Consider the following 22,320-nt stretch of genomic DNA (forward strand, 5'->3'; position numbering starts at 1 on the left):
GTATATTGTCTCAGGAATTGGAATATTTTTGGAAGTTGCTTATAGGGGATGTAGCTCAGTGGTAGAGCGCATGCTTCGCATGTATGAGGCCCCGGGTTCAATCCCCGGCATCTCCATGTTTTGTGACAAACAACTACAAAAACATCAAAAATCCAGAAAACTGATAAATGTGCAGGAATTCAGGAAACATCTGCCCGTCTGTATTATAAAGGCTGAATATTATCTGTTCACCATCTTAGAATCCTATGTCGATAGTGACCACAAGGGGGCGGTGTAGCTAACAGAATACATGTATAGAAATACATGGCCAGTGATGTAATAAATAGTGCTCCTTATTTCTATAGCGCCATCCTATGTCATTGTGTCACCAGCAATGTATTCCTGTACATGTATTGTGTAGACTAGACTGCCCCCTAGTGTCCATCATTTTCTCTACAGACAAAAGGTTGAGCTCTTTTACATTAAATTCCGCCTTCGTATTATCCCCGAACATATTTCATGTGATTTCCTGCCTATATATCAGTTTTACTGACCTTTGATGTTATGTAGTTGTTTGTCTCAAAAGGTGGAGATGCCGGGGATTGAACCCAGGGCCTCATACATGCAAAGCATGCGTTCTACCACTGAGCTACATCCCCTATGGAGGATTCCTAATAATGCTTCCAATGCACCTGAGAAAACCAGTTGTGGTATCTATCATTCGCTTACACTTCAGCCCTCCAGGGGACCCTGTGCCTTGCATATCACGTTGCCATCAACAACATCCTGACACTGTTCAGCCTCAGCTACATGATATGAGACGCATGGGGCCCCCTAGAGGACTGAAATGTAAGCAAAGGTGGCAGCGACAGGGATCAGTAACTAAATAGGGCCTAATACCTGCTGGGGTTATTTCCCCTCAGTACAGGGGCACAATGGAACGTGTTGTTTCATCTCAGAATTGGGAACATTAATGGAATATCTCTATAGGGGATGTAGCTCAGTGGTAGAGCGTATGCTTTGCATGTATGAGGCCCCGGGTTCAATCCCCAGTATCTCCATATTCTGTACAGGTTTATCTAAATACAATAAAGATGCCAAATTTCAGAGCTCAGGTGTCTGGATGATCCTCAAACACCTGGATTTTGTCAAAAAATAAGCTTAAAAATAAAAAGATTGTATCGTTCACCATCATATAATGTGGAAACATAAGCGCGTGGTGGACAGTAGGGGGCAGTCAACTCAAACACAAAAACATCCATGTACGCACTTCAACTTGTTGAAAAACAAAAGTGTTTTTTTACGTGTACTGCGTGGTAGCACTACTAATGTGTATAGTATGGGAGTATTATCCGTGTGCACTATATGGTGGTATTATTGTTTTGCACAGTGTGACAGTATCATTTATATGCACTCTATGTTGTTAGTATTTATTTGTATGACAGTGTTATTTCGGTGTACTGTATGTGGCCGCTGTATGGCTACATTTTATCTATATAGCGGTATTATTATTATATATTTCCACTTTACTAATCACATAATGATATCCAGTAGTATCGGCACAATAGGGCTACACGTAGTATATTGTCTCAGGAATTGGAGTGTTTTTAGAAGGTTTCTATAGGGGATGTAGCTCAGTGGTAGAGCGCATGCTTCGCATGTATGAGGCCCCGGGTTCAATCCCCGGCATCTCCATGTTTTGTCTTACATAACAATCACTAAAAATATGAATTTGTTCAACTTTAAGCAGAAATATCTGGATGTGATCCAAGAAACTGTAATATCTGATAAACCAAGTATCAAAATATCCTTCACTGTCATGTGCAGTATTCCTAAAGATGTATACATAATGTGGCCAGTAGGTGGCAGTCTGCTCATACACAGAAACATCCAGGTATCTCCATGTTTGTGATAAACAACTACAAAAACATCAAAGATCCAGAAAACTGATAAATGTGCAGGAATCCACAAGATGTCTGTCTGGACGTAACACAAAGGACGGATTCAACCCTATCAAAATGTCATCCTGCATTTACGAATCCCCAGTACAGTCAGGGATGGACACTAGGGGGCAGTATAGTCAGCACAATACACTGCCTGTGGTATAATGAGCAGACATTTTTATTTATATAGGGCCCATCATATTCCTCCATATAACATTGACAGCCCTGCTGCCTCCACTTCTGCTTCAGCCCTCCAGGGGGCCCCGTGTGCCCCACATGATGTCAATGTTTTCTATTGGGCCCCGTCTTTACTAGTTCTGTTCATGGTTACAGACAGTGGCGTAACTACCACCATAGCAGCAGAGGCAGCTGCCACAGGGCCCGGGACATTAGGGGCCCGGTGACAGCTACCCCCGCTCTTATCACAAATTGTTGTAACTGCGATAAGATCAGGACTAGAGTTGAGCGAATACTGTTCGGCTCAGCCGATCCGAACAGCACGCACGCATTGAAATGAATGGAAGCACCTGGTGCTTCCGGTTTGATGCCGGCCGGCCGCTTAACCCGCCGCGTGCATTGATTTCAATGCGTGCGTGCTGTTTGGATCGGCTGATCCGAACAGTACTCGCTCAACTCTAATCAGGACCTGTAGATGAAGGACCTTGTGTAACGTGTAAAATATCACGTGTCAGACATCTGGAACCGAGCCCTGGTCTACAAGGATCTGTGCCCGATATGTCCATATAGAAGCTGATCTCATCCTTGTGTGTTTCTGTGTATGAGCAGACTGCCACCTACTGGACACTTTATGCCTGCGACCCGGACGGCTGCTTAAGTCGTCCGGGTCTTGACCTGGCGTGTGCCTCTCCCTTCCTCCTCTCCCCCCTCCCGGCGGCTGTCGCTGGCCTGGGCGGGGTTTGGAGGAGGCGGGGCTTACCCGCCCTATTTAATCTCCGGCGCTGGGCGGGGACTTCCTCTTGGATCCCCGCCAGCGTCGGAGTAAGAAGAAGCGAAGAAGCGTCGGAGATGGATCAGAGCTCCCGGCAACAGCAGCTCATGGAGCTGCTGCAGCGACGGGTAAGGGACGAGGGGACGGCATGGTTGGAGACGCTGCTCACTTCGAGCGGTGGGTCCAGCCTGCCTCCCGCTCCACCGGAGCCGCAGCGGGAGGCCTCTACCCGGCCTAGCAGGACGGCGAGGCCTCCCGTGCGGCTGTCTCCTGACGCGGCCCCCAGTAGCCGGAGCAGGGCTCTGGCGCGGCGGGCCGCGCGCTCAGTGTCGCGTGCTGCCCGGGCTCCTGCCCGTACCGGGCGGCGCGCGACTTCGTCTCTCCGCCTGTGGCGGTCCCTCTGCCCCCTCAGCCTATGCAAGGGAGTGCTCCCCCTATGGTGGCTTCCCAGCAGGCCCTAGTTGTTGTGCCCCCTGTTGGGCCTAGTGACCCCCCGGCTTCCGCTGCTCCTGTGGCACCCCCACCGCAGCCAGGTAGATTGGCGCGGTGGTTTGGGAGGGCATCTACCACCCCTGCAGGGACAGACAGTGCCACAATAACCCAGACTATAGCGGCCGGCGTATCCGCCCAGGCTTCTGCTCTTGCTCCTTTACCGGCCGCAGCTTCCCCAGTTTTGTTCCAGGAAAGTGAGGAGGAGTTCTTTGATGTAGATTACGTGCCTGGAACTCCTCATGTTTTGCCACGTACTCACTCCCGTTCGTTTTCTAGCCACGCGCCGGGGTCTGGGGCCCGCTCCTACAGGAGCTTTGGGCCTGATGATGTGTCTCTGCGTTCAGGTCGGTCACGGCGTTATCGTAGTCGCTCTAGGTCGCGGAGTCGCCGCAGGCGTCATGGGTCTCGTTATAGTAGGCACAGGTCAGAGTCCTGTTCATCTTCTTCGTCGCGTGATTCACGTAGGTCGCGGCGCTCGCATTATAGCAGGAGTTCCAGGAGGCGGAGTGGGAGGAGAGAATATGGTTCCGCCCAGGGCGTCCCAGTCGTGCCTGCTGTTGTGGTTCCTGAACCTCCTCCTGTTGTGGCTCCGTTGCCTCCACCCCTGGTCGCTTCGTCGCAGATTCCAGTGATTCCGGCTGGTGAGTTGTCATGTTCACAGGCTTGGTCCTCTCAAACGCCACCTGCTGGTGGTGATGTGTTGGATGTTTTAAAAGCTATGGTTAGTCAGTTGGAAGGTAGGGGGCAGTCACTTGCTTCTCCAGGGGCGGCTGGTACGCAGCCTGAGCCGGTTCCCCCTCCTTCTGGTTTAAGATTTCGTGATTCTTATTTCTGTGCTGTAACTCCGTTGGGTACTCATGTCTCGGCGGAGCTTCGTCATAAGATCACGTCTAATGAGTATGTTGACATTTGGCTCTTGTTGTCCCCCGATCAGATAACAGTAGATAAGGAGAGAGGGTTTGGTCGGGGGTGATGATAAGAAGCCCAAAGTAGCTAAGACGTTTTCAAATTGGTTACAAGCCTTTGCTATTTATTCTTGTATACTCTGTCAGTCAGCGCCTTCTATGGCGGCTGATCTTTTTGTTTATTTGGAGACTATTTTTACAGCTCACAAGCTTTATGGTGGAACAGCATGGTGGAAGTACGACGATGAGTTTCGGCGTAGGTTGGCTCTTCAGCAGGAGGTTGGTTGGGCCTCTAAGGCTACCGAAATTTGGATTCAGCTGATGCTCTCGCCGAAGCCGGTTTCTTCTCCCTTTCCATCCGTGGCCGCTGGGGGAGCTGGTTCTCCCTCCGCGGCCGTTTGCAGGCCAGGTGCCTGCTGGATGTTTAAAGAGGACCTTTCACCACTTTTGGGCACAGGCAGTGTTATATACTGCTGGAAAGCTGACAGTGCGCTGAATTCAGCGCACTGTCGGCTTTCCCGATCCGTGCCCGGTGTAAAGAGCTTACGGTGCCGGTACCGTAGTGCTCTATGGTCAGAAGGGCGTTTCTGACCATTAGTCAGGAACGTCCTTCTGCCTCACGGCGCCTATCACGCTGTACTGTGGAGCGGGGAGGAACGCCCCCTCCCTCTCCTGATAATACTCGTCTATGGACGAGCTGTGTGAGCAGAGGGAGGAGGCGTTCCTCCCCGCAGCGCGATAGGCGCCGCGAGGCAGAAGGACGTTCCTGGCTAATGGTCAGAAACGCCCTTCTGACCATAGAGCACTACGGTACCGGCACCGTAAGCTCTTTACACCGGGCACGGATCGGGAAAGCCGACATTGCGCTGAATTCAGTGCACTGTCAGCTTTCCAGCAGTATATAACAGTGCCTGTGCCCAAAAGTGGTGAAAGGTCCTCTTTAATGAAGGACACTGTCGTTTCTTCACATCATGCCGTTTCAAGCATGAATGTTCAATTTGCGGAGGAGCTCATTCCGCCTTGCGCTGTGCCAAGCGCGGTAGAGCCACTAAGTCCAGTACGGGTAAACCCGAGGACGCCAGTGAGCACAGCAAGGATGCGCCCCTGGCTCGACAGGTACCCCAGGAGGCAGGAAGCAGACCTGCTTCTTAACGGTTTTATGTTTGGTTTTTATATACCTCATGTTCACAGTTCTTCCGTTATGTTTTCGGATAATTTACGTTCTGTTCAGAAAGACTTAGTTGTTGCTCAGGCTAAGATTGATAAAGAAGTTGAGTTGGGCCGTTTGGCTGGCCCTTTTGTACAGCCCCCTTTTCCAAATTTTAGGGTGTCCCCGCTGGGTTTGGTCCCGAAGAAAGAGGCCGGAAAATTCAGATTGATGCACCATTTGTCTTTCCCTCCGGGCGAGTCGGTGAATGATGGTATCCCGAAGGAAGAGATGATGGTGTCGTATGTCTCTTTTGATAGAGCGGTCTCCTTGGTGGTCAATGCTGGCAGGGGTGCCCTCATGGCGAAATCTGATATCGAATCAGCTTTCCGTCTTTTGCGGGTACATCCCGATTGCTATCACTTATTGGGTTGCCAGTTTGGGGGTTCTTTTTACTATGATATGTGTTTGCCCATGGGGTGCTCCATCTCTTGCCGTTATTTTGAATTGTTTAGCACGTTTCTGGAGTGGGTTGTTCGGCAAGAGACGGGGTCCCAGGCGGTAATTCACTATTTAGATGATTTTCTTTTCGTTGGTCCTGCTTCTTCGCGTTTGTGCGAATATTTGCTAAATACTTTCCGTTTCTTTGCAGGTTACTTTGGGGTTCCCCTTGCTAGTGACAAGACTGAGGGTCCGGTTTCGTCACTCTCCTTTTTGGGCATACTTATTGATTCGGACCGTATGATCCTCCAGCTCCCGCAGGACAAGTTGTCTTGCCTCAGTGCGGATGTGGATTTCTGCCTGTCGGCCCGCAAGGTCCAGCTGTCCCGTTTGCAGTCCTTGCTGGGTCAGTTGGCCTTTGCGTGTAGGATTTTTCCTATGGGGCGTGTTTTTTCTCGCCGCCTGTCTATGGCCACGGCTGGAGTTCGCATGCCGCACCACTATGTGCGGATAACGAGTGTTCTGCGGGAGGATCTGAAGGTTTGGAAGTCCTTTCTTTTGGATTATTCTGGTGTTTCTTGTTTTCCGGAGAAGGAGATGTGCAATTCCGACCTTCAGCTTTTCACGGACGTGGCTGGTTCGTCTGGTTATGGGGCCGTTTTCAGTTCCCGCTGGTCCGCTGCCCCATGGCCCCAGAGCTGGTTGTCGGCTGGTCTTACGCGCAACCTTACTTTATTGGAATTGTTTCCAATTGTAGTTTCTTTGGAGTTATGGGGCGCGGACATGGCAAACAAGCGAGTTTTGTTTTGGTGTGACAACGAGAGCGTGGTTTCTGTAATCAATAGACTTTCGTCCAGCTCCTTGCCTGTTTTGTCTTTGTTGCGGCATTTGGTTTTAAAGTGTTTGCAGTTTAATTTGGTTTTCAAGGCTCGCCATGTTCCGGGTGTTGATAATATTGTTGCTGATGCTCTTTCTCGTTTTCAGTGGGAGCGCTTCAGAGACATGCACCTGAGAGCGGATTTGGTGGGCTTCCCGTGCCCTCCTTTGCTGTGGGACCTGGTTCTGCAGTCTTGAGCCTGCTGTTGCAGGATTCCGTCACGGCGGCAACATGGTCGTCACATGGTAAGGCGTGGGGTGAGTGGCTGTCCTTCGGCTCTCCGGAGAGACTGTTGGATCCTGACTGTTGTAGGGATTTGACATTTGCTTACTTAGCTCGTTTGAAGTCTGAGGGTGTGTCTGCCGCTACTGCGGCTAGGAGGTTGTCGGGCGTGGCTTTTGGGCTTAAATTGTTGGGCGTGCCAGACGTAACCAAAGACTTTTCCTCTCAGTTGATTTTGAGGGGTTGGAAGAAATCTGCGCGCCCCGTCGATAAGCGTCGCCCGGTTTCGTTTTTTCTTTTACGCCGCTTGGTTGGGATAACTGAGTTGGTCTGTTCTTCCCCTTTTGAGGCGGAATTATTGAGTTGTGCGTTTGTTTTAGCATTTTTCGGAGCGTTGCGTGTGGGTGAGTTGGTCGCTCCGTCTCGGCGGGCAGCGGGTGGGTTGGCTGCGGACGATGTGGTTCTTTTGTAGGATTCCCTCCGTGTCCGGGTTAAACGGTCTAAGACAGATCCTTACGGTCAGGGTACTTGGTTGAATATCTCACGTTTAGAAGGCCCCTTATGCCCTGTTGAACGAGTGCGCCGTTTTGTGTCGGTCCACCCCTCGGCCAGTCAGTTTTTGGTCCATGCGGATGGCTCCTTTTTTACTAGATTCCAGTTTGAATCGTTGTTTAAGCGTTGTCTTGTCGCTTTGGGAGTCCCGTCGGATGATTTTGGTACTCATTCTTTCCGCATTGGGGCAGCTACTGCGGCTGATGCGGCGGGCCTTACTGAGGAGGAGATTAAGCGGATTGGCCGTTGGCGGTCTAGTTGTTACAGATGTTATGTTCGCCCGGGTCTTCTCACAGTTTAGTTCTTTGTTTTTGTTTTTTTCTGCCCGTGTACGCTCTGTTTCTTTTTCTTTGTTCCTTTGTAAAAAAAAAAAAAGGAATTTTCTTTAATATTGTTTTTATTGTTCTAGGTCATTATCTGGTGGTCTGGATTCTCGGCCACTCGTATATTTATTGGGCAGCTCGGCGTGCCGCTATCCGGCCAGGAGGTCTGCAGCTTGGTTTTCAGGAAGCGGAGCTGAGATGGCACGGAGTGAGAGGAATGAGCTGGTCACAGATGCTGCCACAAGTCATTGAGATTGGAAGATCCTCCCAGGCCCCAGTGGTGCTGGTGTTTCATGCCGGTGGAAACGATTTGGGTGTGATACGCCTGTCCGAATTGATTTTGTTGATTTGCTCGGATGTGAATCGCTTTCCAGCCTTCTTTCAGGATGTCGTTATTGTATGGTCTGAAGTTGTTCCCCGGGCACGGTGGCGAGATGCTCGAGATCCAGCGGCATTGGAGCGTGCAAGGTGCTTGCTGAACTTGCGTGTGTCGCGCCACGTGCGCTCCCGTTCGGGGGTGGTGGTTCGGCACAGGCAGCTTGAAGGTGATAACAGGGCGCTTCTCCGCAGAGATGGTGTCCATCTGTCTGACATCGGTCTAGACATTTTCTTGTCTGGGCTTCAGGATGGGATTGAGCGCGCGTTATTCATGCTCTTGGAGGGGGGTCGGACCCCTTTGTAGGTTTACGTCGGGTTCCGGTGGCGGGACCTTGCGCCTTCCCATCCCCCTTCTGGTCATCAGTTGTAGAAGATGGAGCGCGTCACCCGTTGAACATCACACACATGCACACCGCAGGCGGTGGCGGGGCTTTCCGGTGACGCGCTTGGTCTAGAAGGGGGAGGGGGATAGCAGGGTTCTGCCGATGTGTGTATAGTTTAACCCCTTCCCGACATGCGCCGTAATAGTACGGCGCGTGTCGGGTCTGTAACTATGGCGACCGCCCGGTAGCCGGGCGGCCGTCATAGCCGCCGGGTGTCTACTGCTTCAAGCAGTAGACAACCGGCTCTAATGCCTCCGATCGGTCCCCGGACCGATCGGAGGCATTAACCCCTCCGGCGCTGCTGTCAAAGGCGCCGGAGGCGCCATCTTCCCGGCGGCGCATGGGCGCCGCCATTTTGGCAGGGATCGCCGGCTCCTGGAGCATGCTCCAGGGCCGACCCCCCGTTGCCATGACAGCCGGGAGCCTTGTTAAGGGCTCCCAGCCAGTCTGCAAATTCTCTCTTTTGCAGGCTGGTGTATACAGCCTGCAAAAGAGATGATGCTTTTTTGCAATGCATTGCAATGCATTAGCATTGTAATGCATTGCATTAGTGATCAGACCCCCTGGGGTTCAACACCCCTAGGGGGTCTAATAAATGCAAAAAAAAAAATAAAAAAAAAAGTAAAAAAAAATATAAAAAAATATAAAAAGTATTAAAAGTTCAAATCACCCCCCTTTCCCTAGAACAGATATAAAAGTAGTTAAAAACTGTGAAACATATACATGTTAGGTATCCCCGCGTCTGAAATCGCCCGCTCTACAAATCTATAAAAATATTTTTCCTGTTCGGTAAACGCCGTAGCAGGAAAAATAGTCAAAAGTGCCAAACCGCTGTTTTTTCACTGTTTTAATTCTGCTAAAAATTTGAATAAAAAGTGATCAAAGCAATAACATTTCCCGAAAATGGTAGAACTAAAAAGTACACCCGGCCCCGCAAAAAAAGACGCCCTATACATCCCCATACACGGACGTATAAAAAAGTTACGGCCGTCGGAATATGGCGACTTTTAGAAAAAAAATTTTTTAACACCGTTTTGGAATTTTTTTTAGGGGTCAAAATGTAAATAAAACCATATAAATTTGGTATCCCTGGAACCGTACCGAAACACAGAATACAGGGGACATGTCATTTTGGTTGCACAGTGAACGCCGTAAAACCAAAGCCCGTAAGAAAGTCGCAGAAATGCATTTTTTCTTCAAATCCACCCCATTCTGAATTTTTTTCCTGCTTCCCAGTACATTATATAGAATAATTACTGGTGGCATCATGAAGAAAAAATTGTCCCGCAAAAATTAAGACCTCATATGACTCTGGGAGCGGAGAAATAAAAAAGTTATGGGGTTTAGAAGGAGGGGAGTCAAAAACGAAAAAAGAAAATCAAAAAATGCCATCGGCGGGAAGGGGTTAATAAAGCTGTGGCCGACCCCCACAATTTACCATCCAAGAATGTGCCAGTGTTTCTTCTATGTCGGGGTGCTAACAGCCGTGGGAGGAGGTTGTCATGGGTACTTACACCACATTCCGCCTGGTCTATATCTCTACAATATAGTGTATGGTGTGAAGGATATTTTGATACTTGGTTTATCAGTTAATACAGTTTCTTGGATCACATCCGGATATTTCTGCATTGAGCAAATTCATCTTTTTTGGTGATTATGTAAGACAAAGCATGGAGATGCTGGGGATTGAACCCCGGGGCCTCATACATGCAAAGCATGCGCTCTACCACTGAGCTACATCCCCTCATAAATAGTGGGAAAACGCTCCTGTTTCTGAGACTACATACCACCTATATGGCAGTATTACATTGGTATTATTATTATTATGGGCAGGTATATGGCATTTATATATGCTGGTACTATTCTGTCTACATTTCAGGTCTGGTATTAGGGGTTGTAACTAGCAAGGACCGGGCCCCATAGTAAACACTGACTGGGCCCCCACAGCACCTACAGGGTATAGTGCACATAGAACATATAGGGGGTTACAAAGGGTCTCAGACCCCACAACATTGTATATTCATGACCTTTTCTTAGGACAGAACATCAGTATTATAGTCCCTGAAAAAATGACATGAAAGTGTTTTTTACGTGTACTGCGTGGTAGCACTACTAATATGTATAGTATGGGAGTATTATCCGTGTGCACTATATGGTGGTATTATTGTTTTGCACAGTGTGACAGTATCATTTATATGCACTCTATGTTTTTAGTATTTATTTGTAGGACAGTGTTATTTCGGTGTACTGTATGTGGGCGCTGTATGGCTACATTATATCTATATAGCGGTATTATTATTATATATTTCCACTTTACTAATCACATAATGATATCCAGTATCAACACAATAGGGCTACACGTAGTATATTATCTCAGGAATTGGAGTATTTTTAGCATTTGCCTGTAGGGGATGTAGCTCAGCGGTAGAGCGCATGCTTCGCATGTATGAGGCCCCGGGTTCAATCCCCGGCATCTCCATGTTTTGTCTTACATAATAATTTGTTCAACTTTAAGCAGAAATATCTGGATGTGATCCAAGAAACTGTAATATCTGATAAAGCAAGTATCAAAATATCCTTCACTGTCATGTGCAGTATTCCTAAAGATGTATACATAATGTGGCCAGTAGGTGGCAGTCCGCTCATACACAGAAACATCCAGGTATCTCCATGTTATGTGATAAACAACTACAAAAACATCAAAGATCCATAAAACTGATAAATGTGCAGGAATCCACAAGATGTCTGTCTGGACGTAACGCAAAGGACGGATTCAACTATCAAAATGTCATCCTGCATTTACGAATCCCCAGTACAGTCAGTGATGGACACTAGGGGGCATTATAGTCAGAACAATACACTGCCTGTGGTATAATGAACAGGCGTTCTTATTTATATAGGGCCCATCATATTCCTCCATATAACATTGACAGCCCTGCTGCCTCCACTTCTGCTTCAGCCCTCCAGGGAGCCCCGTCTGCCCCACATGATGTCAATGTTTCCTATTGGGCCCAGTCTTTACCAGTTCTGTCCATGGTTACAGACCTAAAATGTAGACAGAATTTTTTTCTGCCCTCTTGTATTTGGAGATGCTGGATCTGTGTATGTAGATATAGATATATCTGAAGACGGATACTGAGTGTGACATCTATAAAATAATACCGCCAATATAATAGAATAAATTAATCGAAAGTTACAGGAGGAGACGTAACAAGGAAATCCAGTATAAAATATCACGTGTCAGACATCTTGCACCGAGCCCTGGTCTACAAGAATCTGTGCCCAATATGTCCATACAGAAGCTGATCTCATCCTTGTGTGTTTCTGTTTATGAGCAGACTGCCACCTACTGGACACTTTATGCCTATATCTCTACAATATAGTGTATGGTGTGAAGGATATTTTGATACTTGGTTTATCAGTTAATACAGTTTCTTGGATCACATCCGGATATTTCTGCTCTGAAGTTGAGCAAATTTATCTTTTTTTACTGCCTATGTAGGCACACACTCTCCCTGATGTGGACGAGTGTCCCCAAACCCTGGTCTATAGTCTCTCACTCTGCCAATCAGTATCCCTACGCTATGCTGAGGATGGCCCAATAGGCCGAAACAGCGCTGTCCATAGCTGGGAATCTGTTCCTTTTGGGACAGAAATACTGATTTGGCAATTAAATCCACATCATGATTAAAAGACTTTATAACTGAGTCATTCATGATGTTAAGGATGCTGCCTCTATAGGGTGGTGTACAGAGTGCACTCTGTTCTCCTAATTCCATCCAGGAGAATAGATTTGCATATTTTTTACCCAACTTCTTTTGGGATCTCAGAGGAGGTGGCCTCAGTGCCGAGAAACACATCTGAGTCCCCTTAGCAATATGCATTAAGAGAACCGTGAAGCAACCAAGTGTAGTCAGCTAGCATAGCATCGAGCATGGCTAAATGCAGAGAAAGACGTTGTACCACTTCCAGTGATGGTAACTTCAGTGCTGCAGTTGACAATGGACGGTGTAACGGGATTAGCTGAGGGATCGCTGTCTTGACCACTTTTTGGCACAAAATGAAAGTCCAATCAAGCCAAGTATGGTGCAAGGATATGATGCAAGGACACCTACACATCTGTCTCTGACACATTGGGGAGTTCACGCTGATCTGCCCTTTTGGCCTGCACCATCATGCGCTTCTTCCCAGCCACTCCCCATCTCCCAGGCGTTTCATTGCAGGCAGAAGTACAGTGCAAGCCAACCACATGCCCAAGCCATTAATGGCGTCATCGAAAAATTGCTGGCCCTGGAGATGTTGACTTTTATGCTTCTGGATACCCAGGCCTTCCGTCACCAGATGGCAGCTGGGGCACCTCCCTATGCTGGGCCTAGCCGTTACTACTTCTCTTGGTTTGCTGTCCCTGCCTTGCGCCTGCACGTGTCCCATAACATCAGACAGGCCCAGAGCTCTGCGCTTTGCTGCAAGGTCCACTTGACCACCGATGCATGGACAAGCGCCTGTGGTCAGGGATGCTGCTTATCTTTAATGACAGGAAGGGTGAATGTAGGGGAGTCTGGGCTGGGTGTGCAAACTGGGGTGGCCTATCTCCTCTCCCAGCCCAAAATTCATGCCACGGGTTATCTGAAAGCCTACTGCGCTGCAACCTCCACCCCAGCTACAAGCTGGAAACGCTGTAACACTGGCGTGGGGAGATGTCAGCAGGATGTGCTGAAGCTCATCAGCTTGGGGGACAGACAGCACACTGCCTCCGAGTTCAGGGATGCCATCCTGGCTGAGATGGCAATGTGTTTTTCCCTGCTGCACCTAGGGCCAGGCATTTTTGCATATGTGATAATGGCCAGAACCTTGTAGCAGATCTGGAGCTTGCCAGACTCAAACACGGTCCACACATGGCCCACGTTTTCAACTTGTTGGTGCAAAGATTCTATGAAATCTACATCATTGTGCCTGAAATACTGGTCAAAGTGCGGCCATTTTCGTAAGTGAGAAGTAGCCTCTACTAGGCAGAAAACATTCATAGCGCACTCCTGTCATCTTCGCTCCGTTGGTTGGTGGAGGGAGACGAGGGGGATGAAGTGGCATTTCATGTCACTGTCCCACACGAGGCATGAGGGTGCACTTTAGTGCATCCCATTGCTTCAGCACGGATGGTGTGAAGGGGAGTGGAAAATGGAGGAAATGGAGAGTGACCCTCAGTTGGGGGTAGCAAAGTCATGCCAAGTAACACACTGGCACACATGGCTGACTTCATGTTGGGTTGCTTTTCAAGAGACAAAGACATAGTTCACATCATGGAGAGCAAACAATACTGGATTTAAAAAAAAATTGGATTGAGCTGATATAGCCTGACTGAATTTCTGGGTCTCCCACCTAGGTTTTGGGGGTACACACCCTGAATATCTGGATTGAGCGTACATAGCCTGAACTAATTGCTCTGTATCCTTGTTTTGGGGTTACACAGCCTGAAAAGCTGCTTATCACGTATGTAGCAAGAAGTAACTGCTGTGGATTGCTGCTATGTTTCAGGCCCCCCCCCCCCCAATTCAAGGCTTTTTCCAGCTATATGAACTTGTAATTGCTGTGGATTGATGCTGTTTCAGGCCCCCCAAAAAAATTCAAGGCTTTTTCCAGCTTTATGAACTTGTAATTGCTGTGGATTGCTGCTATGTTTCAGCCCCCCCCCCAAAAAAAAAAAAAATAAATAAATAAATAATTCAGGGCTTTTTTCTGTGTGCGGACAGCTAAAAATGAAAGCTGTTTCTCTGCTATATATGAAGTTGTATCTGTTGTGTATCCCTGTTTTCCACCGTCCGGGGAAAGCTGGACTGATGTCCCTACAGTGTATAGCTCTGAGAAGAGCTGTTGGCTTTCTTCATTACTTCTTCCCTGCCTATATGAAGCTAATTGCTATCTAGCCCTCAGCAGATATGTTTCTCTCCATATGTCTGACGGCAAAAATGGCGAATAGGGCGGCGGCCGTTCTTATGAATGGGAGGGCACATGTTTTCGGCAGACAATGGGTTTTTTTCTATTTTTTTTCACTGCCTCCATTGTCGTATTTCCTGTCCCACCTCCCCTGCACAGTTAGGGCTAGTTCACACGTGAACTGCCCGCGCGGGTTTTGACACAGAGAGAGACGCGGCGAGCCGCGTCTCTCTCTTGTCAAAAACCCGCCCGCCGCGACCATCGCTGTCGCGGCTTAACCCTCTGCTGTCGGCTCAAATGAATGAGCCGACATAGGAGGGAGCTGCCGGGGGCGGAAGCCGCGCGGCTGAGACTGCGCGGCTTCTGCCTGAAGAAAGGACATGTCCTTTCTTTTCTCCGCTAGCAGCAGCTCGCCGCTAGCGGAGAACAGAAGCCCGGCGGTCTCCATAGACCACCATTATAAGGGGAGGTTTTGGACGCGAATTCCGCTGTCAAAAACCTCCCCTTATACTCACGTGTGAACTAGCCCTTATTGGTGCAAAAAACACGCCAGGGACGCTGTGCTGTGGAGCGGGGAGGAACGCCCCCTCCCTCTGCTCACAAAGCTCGTCCATAGACGAGCATTATCAGGAGTGGGAGGGGGCGTTCCTCCCGGCTCCACAGCACAGCGCGATTGGCGCCGCGAGGCAGAAGGACGTTCCTGGCTAACTGTCAGAAACGCCCTTCTGACCATAGAAAAGCTACGGTACCGGGCCGTAAGCTCTTCACACCGGGCACAGATCGGGAAAGCCGACAGTGCGCTGAATTCAGCGCACTGTCAGTTTCTGGCAGTATATAAAACTGCCTGTGCCCGGATATGGTGAAAGGTCCTCTTTAAAACATTTAGAATAATCGATCCGCCATTGCAAACTCACCTTGATTCAGCATCGCAGGAAATTACAGAAGTTGGTGTACGGTTCTTTTGCAAAGTTCTAAAGAGTTTTCAAATGATGAAGCCAAATTTGCAAATTTTGTAGAATTCCGTAATCGAAACATGCAATGGCGATCACTCAAAAGCTTACGACAGTTCTGTTAACTTGTGTAACTGCAGTTTCCGGCTACAATATTGTGTTCCATGCAGACACATGCTTTTAATGAGAGAAACCGAATCAATCCCTTTGTATGATAGGAACTGCTTCCACAAAAAATACTGGGAAAATTTGCAAATTGAGCCTAGTTTTGAAGACACAGAATTTGATTTATATTGTGCTGTGGAAGAACAAGAGACTATTGACGAAGAACCACTCAGTAGTACTGCTAAGTACAATCCGCCGTTCCAATCCCTAACTCAGTTGGCGGATATTTTATCTAATCACAGAACTTCAACCTTTCTAAACTACTTGGAAGAAATCAAGGTTATCCAAAACAATGCCAGACGAGGTTCTTCGTTATTACAACCCGGCTTGTCATATAACCAGTCTGTACATCAAGATGTTGCAGGTGCTGAGACTTCAAATGTTCCGGATATAATTGATGAAAATACACCACCTTCTACAAGCTGCAAATCTTCATCTGCGCGTCCGCAGGTAGTTGTACCTTTTCAGGCTGAAGGTATCCACAAAGAGGAGAAAAGAGAAACAACGAAAACACAAAAAAATTGCAAGGAAATAGAGAAATGTCTGATTTGCCACTTTGATTTGGAGAAAAAGTCAAAAAAATTGACAACTTGTTTTTCTTGTTGTTCCACACTACATGAAGATTGTTATAGAGTGGATGGATGTCCGCAGTGCGAGGAAGATTAGCCATTGTAACATAAATGTCTTAATAAAGTGAAAAATTACTGGGATAAATATGATACATCTGCAGTTCTTAAGTTTATAGGCACGGTACACGGATGGTACCTAAAAATAGCCAGGAGTTCATAGGTACGCTACCTAGAAATAGCCACATCCAGATTTTAATTCAAATTATTATTATTATTTTTTTTTTTTTCACACACACACACACAGTCACATGACCTTACTTCTGTGATGTCATAAAACTAGGATCTGCTTACCTATTATGTGAGGTTCTGTTCACATTTGCATATGATGATGTCATAATGCACATATTTGCATATGATGATGTCATAATGCACATATTTGCATATGATGATGTCATAATGCACATATTTGCATATGATGATGTCATAACGGAACCCTGAGGGTATATAAACCCTGAGCGCTGTGACATCACAGCCATTTCTTGAGTTGATGCTTTTGCTGACACTTCACTTTGGTTCTGGAAGAGCGAACTAGTTTGTACTACATATCTAGTGATTACTTCCATTCATTCTTACTGATCTTTGATCAGGGCCCAGTAATATCGGAGCCACCTGAGAACTTAGTTCTCTAATATTTCATCAGATCCGCCTTGGTAACTAAGCCATGAGCGCCCGAGAGCTGCGTCAGCTGATAGCTGACAATGATACATGGCTGCGCCGACCGGAGAATCAAGGTAAGTGAATTGTTCAGGAAGAGAGAGACAATATTCCCCCCACCCTAGAGGAGATTTCCTGGGAGGAGTTATCCCTGGGCTCTGCTCAGCAATGTTTCAGGGTAAACAGCACATTTTCCATTCCTAGTCGTTTGGGGTGGGTTTTACTTTCCTCCGAATTCCACCCCTGCCCATGATAGAAAACAGAAGTTCTTTATTCAGGCAATTTGACAAACTGGGCCCCATAATCACAAAACAATAACCCGTCTAAAACATAACTGTTATTCCCAATAAATCAATAAAAGAAATCCCAACAACGTTAAACCCCCCACTCTAAGGGTATGTTCACACGGAGGAAAAGGTCACGGAACATTCCGCAACAGGAAAAGACAAAAGGATATATCCAGCACTCGGAATCCGGCCTAATAAAAATAAACTTAACTTTTATTAAGAATTGGTCATTCTTCCATTAAAAATTTTTTGATCATACGAGGGGTAAGCTAATGTCCCTTGTATGATCATAATTTTGTAATGGAAGAATGACCATTTCTTAATAAAAGTTAAGTTTTATTTTTATTAGGCCGGATTCCGAGTGCTGGATATATCCTTTTGTCTTTTCCTGTTGCTGCATTTTGGCTTAGCCGAGAGAGCCATTATCCGTGCACCGATCTTTTGGAATCCTGCTACAACGCTGACGGCTCTGACACGTGAGTAGAGCACTTCTAAATTATTATCATTTTTTCTATATTAAGAGCTGTGACCTTCATATCTTTTTCACGGAACATTCCATTTGAACATTCCGCGACGAAATGCCGATGCAGCATCAGCTTCCTATCGCGGCAACCCACTCCTGTGTAGGCCTGAATAAATGGTCAAGCCATGGAATTCACGTCTGATTCTGCGCAGATAGGGCATGTTGCTTCTTTTTTTCGCTACTAGCTAGCGTTCGGTCCAGTTTCTTCATATCTCCCATCACTACCTTGTTCAGAAAAGAAACTGCCACCCCCCAGACCCTTAAAGAGGACCTTTCACCGATTTGGGCGTAGGCAATTCTATATACTGCTGGAACGCTGACAATGATCTGAATTCAGCGCACTGTCGGCTTTCCCAATCTGTGCCCCGGGTAAAGAACTATCGGCCCTGGTACCGTAGCTCTTTACAGTCAGAAGGGCGTTCCTGACAGTCACTCAGGTACATCCTTCTCCGCAGCAGTGCCTATTGCGCTGTACTGGGTGAGCTGGGAGGAACGCCCCCTCCCTCCTGATAATATTTGTCTATGGACAAGCACTGTCAGCTTTCCAGCAGTATATAGAACTGCCTGCGTCAAAATTGGTGCAAGGTTCTCTTTAAAAGGGGCATCCCAAAGGGGGGCAGTTCCTCCGTATACAGAGTAACTGTTCAAGCATACATCAATATGATCAGCAAAGTGAGATTTTGCTGAATAGATTTCTGGCGAGAGGTTACCCTCTTTGAACGGGCAGCGGAACAAACAAGGCTAACCCCGAGAGAAACTGCCGCTATTATTATACCCTGGGGTCTTTTCAGACCCCGGAGTATAATAATCAGAGACTCAGGGGAGGTGAAGAAGCATAATAAACAGTGTAACTCACCTCTCCGGGATCCATTGTTACTCCTAGCACAGGCTTCAGGACTTTATGGCAATGTTCCAGACGTGACGTCCCCACGTGACATCTGGGACATTACTGTTCAGATCTGTTTTCAGGGCATCCTGTCTTGGGCTGGTTAAGAGAAAAAATAAGGAAAAAAATAAACTGGTAAAATTGCTGCCCCTTTGAAAGTGCTGCCTGAGGCGGCTGCGTGACCTCGCCTCAGAGGTGCGGCCCTGGTTGGGGGAAAGCTAGCGCTCACCTGTGTGGAGAGGGAACTTATGGGCTTTAATCCTTGGTGGCCAGCGCACATACAAGTCTATGACAGGGAGAGGCTGTTGCTTGTGTTTCCAGTTAATTTAGGGAACTAACAGCCCATTGGGGTTAGTGTTTACTGGGGAGAGTGCCTTCTATGCCTCCCTGTTGTTCTTAATGGCATATGCTATGGACATGCATTAATCCCCGCAATTATCAGGTTGGGCAATTATATCTCCCAAAGATCTTTGTTTGGCATTAGATTAGGCTTCTAATCTCTATAAATCCCCATTAGATTATTATTGTTTTGGTCCCTGTATGATTACTATACACTATGAGCAGCGGGACCGTTAGGGCTAGTTCACACGGGGGGCAATGAGGCAGATTTTGACAGCAGATTTCACCTCAAAACCTGCCTCCGTACAATGGTGGTCTATGGAGACTGCTAGCTTTCATTATTCCGCTAGCAGTTTTCCCTCCCTTCTATTCGCTTTAGGGGAGAGGAAACTGCTCCAGAAAACGCTCCAAAGAACGCCTCAAGGTAAAAAACAACGCTTCCTAATTAGCAAGCGTTTTTTTTCGGGACCAAAATAAGCCAGGTGGTTTTTACATGTGAACTAGCCCTTAGCATTGGGGATTTAACATTGCTGGGAGTTCTTTTATTTATTTATTGGGAATAAAAAAAAAATTCAGACGACTTATTGTTTTGTGATTATGGGGCCCAGTTTGTCCAATATTAGTTGATGGCGTCCCTTCATCCAGTGAATGATATATATCTTTATTCAGGTTACTGTTGAACTTAACTATACTGGGGTCTCTTCTCCTCAAAACCCTTAGCAATAACAGGATCCATTCCTATGGGCTAAATGTGTTACCTTTATATATTTACAGGTCAGGCAGCAATTGTCCATAGACTGAGGTCATCCCTAGGACATCGTGGAGAACCTTCTACTGGACATCAAAGAAGCAGGAATCCTATCACTGCGAGGACAGGGAGACGCGACAGAGCTCCTCCACAGGACAGAGGACTAGAAGAGAGCAGGGAAAGAAGCCGCTCTCCATTAAGACCCGCCCCTGCAGAGCCCTCCAGAATAATAGGAGAGAGTAGCAGTGATAACAACCGTCCAGCAAGTGGATCCACAGCTGACACCACTGAATTTCAACGGCCAAATCCGGTTCCTCCCAGCCGCAGACCCCCTGAGGTTCCAATTCCAAGCAGATCTCCTGTATACCACCACCCTATAACTCGTGTATTCAGTAGCTTCCTTCGGCTGCTGGGCATAGGTGGGATGACGGAAACGCAACCACTTTCACCAAATGCACAATATCTTCTTTTGCTGGAAAGAGAGTATCCTCGATTCAGCAAGAGAGCTCTGCAGATTCAGAACTTACCCACTAGAGAGGTAATATCTCAGGAGGAGGCCCAGTCATGTGTAATCTGTATGACTGAATATGAGATTGGAGAGCGAGTCACAGAGCTTCCCTGTACTCATAACTTTCATCAGGGTTGCATCTCGATCTGGCTGCACTCCAACTCTCTGTGCCCCGTGTGCCGTGAGCACTTCGTCCAATGAAGCACCAACAATAACCTCAGGGGAGGATCCTGCCTTGTATTCAGCCCTGGTTGTGAACTCACCATGAAGGGCTATGAACAGAGACATCCCAAAATAATGGAGGGTAAGCCATCTATATTTCATCTTTTCCCTCCGCCCTATCAGATGTATGTGACATGTAACTTAGAAATAATAAAATTTTATCTTTTTCTATCCAGAAAGAATATCCAAGCCTGGAAAAAGAACAGCCTGAACTACAATCCGTTACAGGACACGGCAGCTCCAGACCCGGATGGTGCCATATACTTTATTCCATGGCAAATTCTTCCTAAAAAAAAAAAATGTAAATAAAAAAAAAAAAAAAAAAAAGATTGTGTAAATTGTTTTTACTTTTTTTACTGTATATAATAATATTTTGTGATCTAGGAGCCTATAATGATAAGTAAGACAGAGGTAGCAGTTACACCAAATACACGACCGCACCAACAAATGCTCCAATATATGGCAGATATATGTAAATGTGTATATTGTGTAATGAGGAGATCATAGCTCCAGGGGCTGCGGGGAGGGCAGATATACATGGGCCTAAGTGCACAAGGAGGCTCAAGGCCCCTCTGTTATTCTCCAACTCTCTCAAAACATCTGGGAGGGGCCCCTGGATATGATACGGTGGTATAGGTGAACTGTCTGGCGGTATTATATGAGCAGGGAATACAGGGCCGCATTAAATATAGGGCATATAGTGCACTCCTATCTCTTTTTAGTGATTATTATGTAAGACAAAACATGGAGATGCCGGGGATTGAACCCGGGGCCTCATACATGCAAAGCATGCGCTCTACCACTGAGCTACATCCCCTCATACACAGTGTGAAAATGCTCATGTTTCTGAGACTACATACCACCTATATGGCAGTATTACATTGGTATTATTATTATTATTATGGGCAGGTATATGGCATTTATACACTCACCGGCCACTTTATTAGGTACACCTGTCCAACTGCTCGTTAACACTTAATTTTTAATCAGCCAATCACATGGCGGCAACTCAGTGCATTTAGGCATGTAGACATGGTCAAGACAATCTCCTGCAGTTCAAACCGAGCATCAGTATGGGGAAGAAAGGTGATTTGAGTGCCTTTGAACGTGGCATGGTTGTTGGTGCCAGAAGGGCTGGTCTGAGTATTTCAGAAACTGCTGATCTACTGGGATTTTCACGCACAACCATCTCTAGGGTTTACAGAGAATGGTCCGAAAAAGAAAAAACATCCAGTGAGCGGCAGTTCTGGATCTTTGGGATGTGGTGGAACGGGAGATTCGCATCATGGATGTGCAGCCGACAAATCTGCGGCAACTGTGTGATGCCATCATGTCAATATGGACCAAAATCTCTGAGGAATGCTTCCAGCACCTTGTTGTATCTATGCCACGAAGAATTGAGGCAGTTCTGAAGGCAAAAGGGGGTCCAACCCGTTACTAGCATGGTGTACCTAATAAAGTGGCCGGTGAGTGTATATTTCCACTTTACTAATCACATAATGATATCCAGTAGTATCAGCACAATAGGGCTACACGTAGTATATTGTCTCAGGAATTGGAGTATTTGTAGAGGTTTCCCATAGGGGATGTAGCTCAGTGGTAGAGCGCATGCTTCGCATGTATGAGGCCCCGGATTCAATCCCCGGCATCTCCATGTTTTGTGATAAACACCTACAAAAACATCAAAGATCCATAAAACTGATAAATGTGCAGGAATTCAGGAAACATCTGCCCGTATCCTATTAATATTATAAAGGTGTGAGTTTGGATGTTTGTGTGTTTGAATGTTCAGATGTTTGTTCCTCAATCACAGCCAAACGGCTGAATGGATTTTGGGGAAATTTCACACACACATACATATTGCCCAGGAAAAGGTAATAGGCTACT

The 22,320-nt window shown here is 47.0% G+C and overlaps 8 non-coding genes across 8 annotated transcripts; 5 read left to right on the forward strand and 3 right to left on the reverse strand.

Moving 5' to 3' along the window:
• The first annotated feature begins 44 nt into the window (after positions 1–44).
• Positions 45–116, forward strand: TRNAA-CGC (transfer RNA alanine (anticodon CGC)). The gene has a single exon. It is a non-coding gene; the product is annotated as a tRNA-Ala (tRNA).
• Positions 117–566: 450 nt separating this feature from the next.
• TRNAA-UGC (transfer RNA alanine (anticodon UGC)) lies at positions 567–638 on the reverse strand. Its single transcript has one exon. It is a non-coding gene; the product is annotated as a tRNA-Ala (tRNA).
• A 330-nt stretch (positions 639–968) lies between these two features.
• Positions 969–1,040, forward strand: TRNAA-UGC (transfer RNA alanine (anticodon UGC)). The gene has a single exon. It is a non-coding gene; the product is annotated as a tRNA-Ala (tRNA).
• Positions 1,041–1,602: 562 nt separating this feature from the next.
• TRNAA-CGC (transfer RNA alanine (anticodon CGC)) lies at positions 1,603–1,674 on the forward strand. Its single transcript has one exon. It is a non-coding gene; the product is annotated as a tRNA-Ala (tRNA).
• An 8,588-nt stretch (positions 1,675–10,262) lies between these two features.
• Positions 10,263–10,335, reverse strand: TRNAA-UGC (transfer RNA alanine (anticodon UGC)). Its single transcript has one exon. It is a non-coding gene; the product is annotated as a tRNA-Ala (tRNA).
• A 663-nt stretch (positions 10,336–10,998) lies between these two features.
• On the forward strand, positions 10,999–11,070 carry TRNAA-CGC (transfer RNA alanine (anticodon CGC)). Its single transcript has one exon. It is a non-coding gene; the product is annotated as a tRNA-Ala (tRNA).
• A 10,108-nt stretch (positions 11,071–21,178) lies between these two features.
• Positions 21,179–21,250, reverse strand: TRNAA-UGC (transfer RNA alanine (anticodon UGC)). The gene has a single exon. It is a non-coding gene; the product is annotated as a tRNA-Ala (tRNA).
• Positions 21,251–22,015: 765 nt separating this feature from the next.
• Positions 22,016–22,087, forward strand: TRNAA-CGC (transfer RNA alanine (anticodon CGC)). The gene has a single exon. It is a non-coding gene; the product is annotated as a tRNA-Ala (tRNA).
• Positions 22,088–22,320: the final 233 nt, after the last annotated feature.

The sequence above is a fragment of the Leptodactylus fuscus genome, chromosome 3 (assembly GCF_031893055.1).
Source record: "Leptodactylus fuscus isolate aLepFus1 chromosome 3, aLepFus1.hap2, whole genome shotgun sequence".
Taxonomy (NCBI): Eukaryota; Metazoa; Chordata; class Amphibia; order Anura; family Leptodactylidae; genus Leptodactylus; species Leptodactylus fuscus.